The following is a 10,009-nucleotide window of genomic DNA, read 5'->3' as shown; positions in this document are numbered from 1 at the left end:
CGGCTTGGGGGGCTCAGGATTGGGTTACTGCTTTTTGCAGATGATGTGGTCCTGTTAGTCTTCAATCAGCACTAACGTACTACTCACTCATACTAACGTACTACTCACTCATACTAACGTACTACTCACTCATACTAACGTACTACTCACTCATACTAACGTACTACTCACTCATACAAACGTACTACTCACTCATACTAACGTACTACTCATACTAACATACTACTCACTCATACTAACGTATTACTCACTCATACTAACGCACTACTCACTCATACTAACGTACTACTCACTCATGCTAACGTACTACTCACTCATACAAACAAACTACTTACTCATACTAACATACTACTCATACTAACGTACTACTCACTCATGCTAACATACTACTCACTCATACTAACATACTACTCATACTAACGTACTACTCACTCATGCTAACATACTACTCACTCATACTAACGTACTACTCATACTAACGTACTACTCACTCATGTATACATACTACTCACTCATACTAACGTACTACTCACTCATGTATACATACTACTCACTCATACTAACATACTACTCACTCATACTAACGTACTACTCACTCATACTAACATACTACTCATACTAACGTACTACTCATACTAATGTACTACTCACTCTGCTAACATACTACTCACTCGTACTAACGCACTACTCATACTAATGTACTACTCACTCATGTTAACATACTACTCACTCATACTAACGTACTACTCATACTAACTTAGTACTCACTCATACTAACGTACTACTCATACTAACGTACTACTCACTCATGCTAACATACTACTCACTCATACTAACGTACTACTCATACTAACGTACTACTCACTCATGCTAACATACTACTCACTCATACTAACGTACTACTCATACTAATGTACTACTCACTCATACTAACATACTACTCATACTAACGTACTACTCATACTAACGTACTACTCACTCATACTAACATACTACTCACTCATACTAACGTACTACTCATACTAACGTACTACTCACTCATACTAACGTACTACTCATACTAACGTACTACTCACTCATGCTAACATACTACTCATACTAACGTACTACTCACTCATGCTAACATACTACTCACTCATACTAACGTACTACTCATACTAACGTACTACTCACTCATGCTAACATACTACTCACTCATACTAACGTACTACTCATACTAATGTACTACTCACTCATACTAACATACTACTCATACTAACGTACTACTCATACTAACGTACTACTCACTCATACTAACATACTACTCACTCATACTAACGTACTACTCATACTAACGTACTACTCACTCATGCTAACATACTACTCACTCATACTAACGTACTACACATACTAACGTACTACTCACTCATGCTAACAAACTACTCACTCATACTAACGTACTACTCATACTAACGTACTACTCACTCATACTAACATACTACTCATACTAACGTACTACTCATACTAACGTACTACTCACTCATGCTAACAAACTACTCACTCATACTAACGTACTACTCATACTAACGTACTACTCACTCATGCTAACAAACTACTCACTCATACTAACGTACTACTCATACTAACTTACTACTCACTCATGCTAACGTATTTCTCACTAAGTCTGACGTCTAAATGAGTACGTAGTGCGTTCACATTATATAGTATGGAAAGATTGAGTACGCAAGAAATACCTGCATGTATACTATATGAGGACATTTTTTAAGTATGCACAGTGGGCACACTAATCATAATCAACCGTCCCATGATGCATTGCGAGTGGAACGTTATGGTCCTGGGACCGGCTTCAAGCTAAACATCAAACATCCCCTTTTCAAAATAAAAGCATCCCTTCTTTTTCTTCAATTAGTCTTTAACACTTTTGTAAATAGGGCTCTTGTTTTGAAGTTAACAGGAAGTTTAGTCAGTAGCACAATGGAGGGTCTTTGAAAATCTCTGAAATGTCAGCATGAAATGTGTTTTATGTGAGTTTTATTGATGAAATAAAAACATGTTGATATTCTACTTGGTCACTTTTTCACTTTAAGTGATTCCTTTATTTTAATTTTTTTGTTCCAAATGCATCTTGGGAAACTAGAAGTATACTAGTATGTTAGTATGTGATTTCGAACACAGCCTATGTCTCTTTACTGGCCCGAGAACACCTCGGGATCCCAGTGAAGATGTGAACAAAGTGGCCAGAGAGAGAGAGAGAGAGAGAGAGAGAAGTAAGTCTGGGCCTTGCTGCTCAGGATGTTGCCCCTCATGGCTTAACCACTGATAAGCAGCAGAAGATAAAGATGGCTAATTTGGAAATCCATTTTTTTGTCCTGAACATTTGACGGTGTGTCCTCCTCACACTACGGGACACTGACTGTTGGAATATAAAACCAGATCCCACATGTGGAGCAGCAGAGCAGTTAATCTTGCCATGGCACACTTTGCTATATTTGGCTCCAACAGCAGCGGCACGCTGCAAAGAGGCATTCGAACTATGACAAAGATCTCTTCATGTGCCAACACTACGGGTGTGGCTTTACCTCCCCGCTTTTTTTTAGTTCATGTATTGTTTCTGTAGATTGAGAGAAAATAAAATCATATTTTGGGTCGTGTCCCCATTTTAATATCAAGAATTTCCTGGAGACCCTGAACTACTTTTTGATCATGTTTGCTATACCGTCTTAGATACACAGAGTGGTCAAGTTGTGTCACCTCAGATATTATTTTAACAGCATTTTGTTATCATCATCATTATCATTTACTAAATTTATATTTGACAAAATTAAAGTATGGAATATAGTTGAATCTAGTGGTTTAAGATTGTGTTTTAACTTGAAAAAGAATAATAAAAAATGTATTGCTAATCAGTAACTAGCAAAGGCCCTATAGTTTCTGTATGGATTCTTTTGCGAGTTTGGTGAAAAATTTAACGTGTAGTTTTTTTGATGCAATTTCGGGACTCGTTAGTGCCATCTAGAGTTTGTAACTTTCCACTGGTTTGAACGAGCAAAATAAGTAATTAAGTCTACAATTTTTAATTTAAGGGGCCAAATTTGACACTTTTTCTCAATTTTTTGCCAAATCACACTGTCTTTAAAAGCAAACTGCTCCTAGAGTTCATGTTCTTATCAAGTTGGAGACAAATCATGATCAAAACGGTGAGTTTTTCCATTGAGCCAAATTTCAAAGATGAAAAAAATCGTTAAGTATATAAAATTAAGTCTCAAGATCATGGAAAAACAAGCACTTCTCTCTGCTCTGTAACGTTGGGGTTGGAGGCATCAGTTAGAGGCGCTGGAACCACACCCACGTGCGGGAAGGAAGGGCGCCGCCTCCGTGTACTGTGTCTATGGGAGAGAGCAGTGTGAAAGCGGCTCCACAGTGCTTCCATAGTGGATTGAGCCAAACGAGGTGTCAGCGGAAAGATCTGCTCAGCCCGAGTCTGAATATGTCACAAGTTCTCATCCAACCTGGACCATCACTGTGGGATGTTGAGCAACAACCATAACCCTAAGTGCTCATGTTGTACGTGGCTTTGGATAAAAGCGTCGCTAAAACGTTTTATTGGTTAATGATTGAATAAACAATAAAACAGAGCTCAATGTCTTTATTCATATTTAGTTACATTTCTCTCTTTAACTGGGGGGAGGGGAGCAGATGTTAGGGATTCACAGATACATTTGAATTCTGTCTTCAAACCAATATCTCCTCTGGCAGTAATACAGACTGAGAATAAATATTCACTTCTGATGGTCGTGAACCACCAGGTTCAAACACAGAAAAAGTCAAAGACCTCCACATAGTCTCTGAAGAGGTAGTATCTGTATTTGCCCTTCAGCTCCTCTCCAGGCAGCAGCAGCAGGACAAAGTCTTCTGGCATCTGAAGGGAACAGTCCTGAACACAAAGACCCCCCACCCACCAGACAGTCAGGGGTGATTGTCATTGTTGCAGTGGTCTAAAGCAGTGATTTTCAACTGGTGGGTCGGGACCCAAAAGTGGGTCGTGGATCTGTACTGGGTGGGTCACAAAAAGGTGGCCAAAAAACCCCCAAAAAACTTAATGTCTGTCATGTGAGACTTGTCTTTTATTGTGAAAGAAACTTTTCTTTTGACAGGCATGCTGTGAAAAGCATGTTAGGCAAAGCAAAAAAAGTTTATACATGCATTGTTTTCAACAGCTATCTTTGAATAAAACTACATTTCGTTGGTTGGATCAAAAAAAAAAAAAAGAAAAAAAAAAGTGGGTCGCGATTTGATGACCGAGGCAAAATCTGGGTCCCAGGGTGAGGGTTGAGAACCCCTGGTCTAAAGAACTGGTCTGGGTGTCATCAACGTGATCTTTGTGCCACTAATAAAAGAGAATAGTTAGGATGTTGGGTTTATCACACACACACACACACACGCACACGCGCACACGCACACACACACGCACACACGCACACACGCACACACACACACACACACACACACACAGCTAATTTTCATAAATATCTTTTTTTTTCTCTTATTGTATTTTCTTCTTCTCTTTCTTTTTCTGAATATTGTAAATATGTCACATAAAATGCTTAAAAATATTAATAAAGGAGCAGATACTAAGACTAATCTTCTCTTCTGCTCCTTTTCATTCAAAATGTGTTGATTTGGAAGTTTTGTTGACAAGACTGTTTATTTTTTATTTATCATTATTCTTATTATTTTTATTTTAACTTTTGAATGAAATAAATAAAGATAAACAAATTAACACCTAATGACAGCAAAACGTACATTTATATTCACACGTCTTAAAATAAAGCATCTGCAGTGACTTCCAGGATCACGCAACGTTTTTCCCAAACATCAACTGAACACATGTTACAGAGAAGCTTTAGTTTGAACTCCCGCCTTTTACCAGTGATATTAATCAACAGCAGATAGAGTTTTAGAGGATAGTGGATATTCTGCTGCATTATAAAGAAAAAAATACTCACAGTGACTAATCTGCAGCTGCTGCTGGGCTGAACCTGCGCATCCGACAAAACCAGAGACGAGTTGGATTTATATCTGAGGAAAAACAAGGAAACCAGCAGTCAATAGAGAATTAAAAAAACAAAGTTGATCTGATATATTCAGACCTCAAACTTACAGTCTCATGACACACATTCAGATCTATGGCCGTAGAAGCTTCATTAAATCATCTACAGAAAATAAAATAATGCAGCTTTTTTCAGCATAACATTTCCTAAAAGTTAAAATAGCAGCATGAACCTTTACCTAGAGATACATTATGCAGTGTTTTCCAATGTTGGGGTCCCCTGAAATGTCTAGTAATTGATAACAAGGCCAATACGTATTTGGAAATTTGAAAAAAATTGGCAAAAATGACAACCTGTATCTGGATTTGTTGACAAGTTATATAATGCAGGAAATACAGAAGACTGACCTTGACCTTAAATATAACCTTGAGCAAAGGTCAAGGTCACCCATTGAAAGGAAATGTTGTTCAATGGTACCAGTCTGAGCTCTGGATCTCAATCTGTGGCCAAATTATGGGGAAAAATTATTTTTAATAAAAAAAATTTATGTCGTCATGAACTTTGACCCCTAAGGATCTATTTACTGGTAGGTCGTACAGCTTCGGTTCAATCAAATAAAATACTGCACTTGAGATGAGATTTTCATAAATAGAAGCATCGAACTTGTACGATAAATATTCGTAGAGATATGGAAAATTTTGACCTTGACATTTTGGCTCCAAAAAAGGTCGACTGCACATCCTTGACATTGGTCCTATGAGATGACATACGTCTCATTAGTGCTGCATTAATAGAATAGGAGAAGTTCCACGACAAAGCAAGTTGCAGAAAAATAATAAGAACTCCAACAATTACAACGTATTTGATCATTAAAACAATCACTAAAAGAACTTCTTAGTCCATTAAAAGTGCTGTGAAGAGGATGGCCTTCAAAGTTTAGCAGTTTTCAGTTTAGTTCTGATCAGATCAGGGGCTGTTCCAAGTCAGGCTTAACGTGTGTGTGTGTGTGTGTGTGTGTGTGACCTCAACATATTGTATGTGTCAGTTATGGTGGAATTATGACAAATTAGAATAAACAATTCTGGTATGTGCGCCATAACAGAAAACGGAGTATATGCCAGATGTTTCTCAGAGTAGCGTTTTGCTAGCTGCACTGTTGTTGGCGTGTCCCTAAAAATCAGGCTTGGTGAAGAGATTTTAAGATTAAGATTAAATCGGGCTTTCGCCTTTAATTGGCCATGTAATGTTACATTATTGGAATTTGTCTTCTGCACTTAACCCATCCCTGAGGAGCAGTCGGCAGCCATTTTGCGGCGCCTGGGGAGCAGTTCGGGGTTAAGGGACTTGCTCAACATCCCACAGTGACGGCCCCGGTGAGGCTTCCAGTTGAAGGACAGTACGGAGCACCACACGCTATGATTAGAGATATGAAAACCGACACTTTGCTCCACAGAAGATGGTTTTTACAATCTGCACCGTATCCCTAGTGTTCACATAAATAAACAGGTTTATGGTGGACGATGTCAAGTCACAAACACATGATCAGACATAAAGGCTGACCCCGCGCACAACGGACTCTGAGCTTACATACTTGAGTGCATGGCGTACATGTCCCATGATTCATAGCGCTTCTCTGTAGTCCTTGTACTTCTATGGCATGTTTTAAAGCTCGTGTGCCAGTGTCTCCTCTAAGCTGGAGTTCATCAACACTTTCACCAGGCGGTGAAATACATGTCGGTGTTACATTTAATGCACTAGGCAGAGAAGCCCTCGCGGTAGTAAAAACTGAGTTTTGCATTTAATCAGTGTGGCGCACACGGTGACGGCTGTTGAATGAACTGCTGGCTTTGACTGACCAAAGTACGGACTTCTATCTCCGCTGCTCTCTCTTCTGTTCCGCGGAGCAATGGAAAACCATGCGTTACTGTCGAGCTGCTGCTTCAAAACTACAATTAAAATTAAAACTACAAGCAGCGATGAACGAGCCCTCGCAACCACTTGTATGTGGGGACGTGGTGCATGTTGAGGTGTGTTGCATCATGTCGGGGTGTGGCAGAAACTTTAAAGTGTTGAGACGTCGCTGACCATTTTCAAGAATTATATCACAAACTTTCCTGCAATGTTCTCTGCAAACATATTGCCCATGATTTCCTTTTACCAATAGGCGGCGCTATGAGTATGAATGACGTTTGGGTTAAACCATAACTCATTTTTTGGCATACAAATGAAAGCTGCTATAATTAATTAGCATTTACTTAGATCTACAAACTCTTCAAAGCCAGCAAAGGCTCACCAGTCCTTCGCCCACAGTCACAGCTCAGAAGGGTTTGGTGAACTGGAAATGAGAAAGCGACTGAAGTCCTTACAGTTTTAATTATGTCTATTATTCATGTCATCGTCATAGTTAACGCATAAAACATTAAAAATTCACAACAAACAAAGCTAAAACTATCTCAATGGGATGAAATGTGGCATTATAAACAGGCTAACTTGTAGCTAGTCGACTAAATGAACTGTGCAGAGAATATTTCACACTGTAATATATGCTACATATATATAATAAAAAATATATTAATTATTATTATTACTCACCTTAGTTCCAAAAGTTGCTCACTGACGACACCTGCTGGTCAATATTTATAGGGTGTTTTTTAGGATATTAAAACCACTTTAGTAGTTTTTAAAAAGCCCTTTGTGCAGCTACTGCTGTAGATTCTACACAGCTTTCAACTTATCCTGAGATATCACGACTACCTGTCAACATTGAGCTGTTTCACTTTAGTAGTTTGTTCCTTGAAGTGCAATTTGATTTGCAGCAGACAAGAGATATCATAGTCTTAACCACAAACATATTATACAGTGTGTGTCATACGTCATAAAACAACATAGGAGGTGAGCAATGGCTTTAGAAGTAAATGTGTGTTGTTTACAGAGCACAACGTCAGGGGCCGTAGACCACTGTCTAATAATTCAAATAAATACAGATGCACAGACAGAGACTCAAGCAGCAGTTTATCCTGGTTTACCTCCTTCTCTCCTCTGTGTTTTAAGTCCTTATGGAGAACTTTTATCTGTTTTTAGTGGCTGGGGGAACAGCTAGTGGGGTGCCAGAGGGGAGCAGTCTGTATACTGGGTAGAGAGCATAAGTTCTGTCCTTGGTTTTCTTCAGTATCTGACTTTTAAAAATCTCATCCAGACTCCTGAATTAGACCCCAGCCGCTTCAGATGCAGAGCATACAATCCTCCGTTGGGAGTTCTTGTCCCTGTTGCCCAGGTTACCAAACCAGCAAAGAAAAGAGGAGGACAGATTCAATAAAAGTGCTATAAAACTTCTAACTTATCCTGAATAACCATGACTACCTGTCAACATTGAGCTGTTATGCAAAGCTGCATTTCAGACAATTTTATAAAATAATTAAAGAATGGTATCATTGCGATCCAAACCAATCCAACGTTGCACACCTTTGAACCAAGCAGCAGCCATGTTGAAAGTCTCATGTCAGTCAGCTTTATAGAAAGATGTGAAACCAGTTATTAAAACTTGTGACCTATTTGCAATCTAATAATGTAAAAAAAGATGTAATTCAGATAAATATTCATTAATTTTGTATGTCAATGATTTCCCACACGTGTGCATTAGGGCTGGGCAATATATGGACCAGAACTCATATCTCAGTATTTTTTTCTCAAAATGGCAATATCTAAATGCATCAATTGCATCAATTCTATAACTGGAAATTTTGGAATAACTGCACAATATGTGCCCTTTTTAGGTTTTTCTCCTGTAAGGGACAGCACGTGTGAGTGAGTTCTGTAGTGTGGCTTGTTTAGAGGAAAGTCTGGGTAAAAACGCACTCAGAAATCCATCTGAGCTTTTATACAAAATAAATGATAAAATAAAAATATATCATAGGCAATATTTTAATTTTCTATATCGGAGAAAAAGAAATCGCCACACATCTTTAATTACGATATATTGCCCAGGCCTAGCGTCAGGGTTCTGTAAAGCAGCTGAAAACAAGAACAAATGTAACGTTGGCTTTTAAAAAGGTTTCCTTTAATGCAGTTATTTTGACCAAAGTGTGTTTGTGTGAAGAAAACACAAAAACCAGAATCCAGCTTTTAAAAACTTTCAGTAACTATTTTTTTTTTTGTATTATTGTACAACCGTTGAAAATTACAGCAATTTATTTGGGGTGTTTTTTTTTTTCCTTTTTTGAAACTATCAACAGCATTTTCTAAAACAGAAGAATGAGCAGAAAGAGAAACACAAAGAGCAAAACAACACAAAGGAGTTGATGGAGAGGAAAAGAGAAGATGACACGTTCCCAGTGCACATTAAAGTCTGTGTAAAGCAGAAATAAGTGTGTCATGTTTGTCACATCACAGAAACATGTCATTGACCACTGAGCCAAAATTGAAAGATAAAAAAAATTGCTAAGTATATAAAGTTAGGTCTCAAAATCATGGAAAAACAAGCACTTCCCTCTGCTCTGAGATGCTGGGGGCGTGTCAGTTAGAGGCGCTGGAACCACGCCCTCACGCCTACGTGTACTGTGTCTATGGGAGAGAGCAGTGTGAAAGCTGCTCCAGCGTCGATAGTGCTCAGATTCGGTCAAATGAGGTGTCAGCGGAAAGATCTGCTAAGCCCGAGTCTGAATATATGTATATCTCCTGGGTAGAGTCAGAACTGCGCCCCCTAGAGGCAAAACGCACAATCACGATGCAAAAAAAAGTTTTAATTTCATGGAAAATGAGGCTAAAGGCCAAATTGTTCCTGTTGGAGGTCGAGGAAGTTTGGTGTGCTTCAGCAGCAGGGTCGGGTTAATGCTAATGATGGCTATGGTTTCTGACCCGCCCATTAAATCCTGAACACAGACATTAGAAACAGTTTGTGAAGCCTAGCTCCACTATTACATTATAAATGGTTGAATGGCTTTTTACATGTTTTAAGGAAA

This window comes from Gouania willdenowi, chromosome 7, assembly GCF_900634775.1.
Source record: "Gouania willdenowi chromosome 7, fGouWil2.1, whole genome shotgun sequence".
NCBI classification, from domain to species: Eukaryota; Metazoa; Chordata; class Actinopteri; order Blenniiformes; family Gobiesocidae; genus Gouania; species Gouania willdenowi.
The sequence above is the reverse complement of the archived record's forward strand: the minus strand, read 5'-3'. Positions refer to the sequence as shown.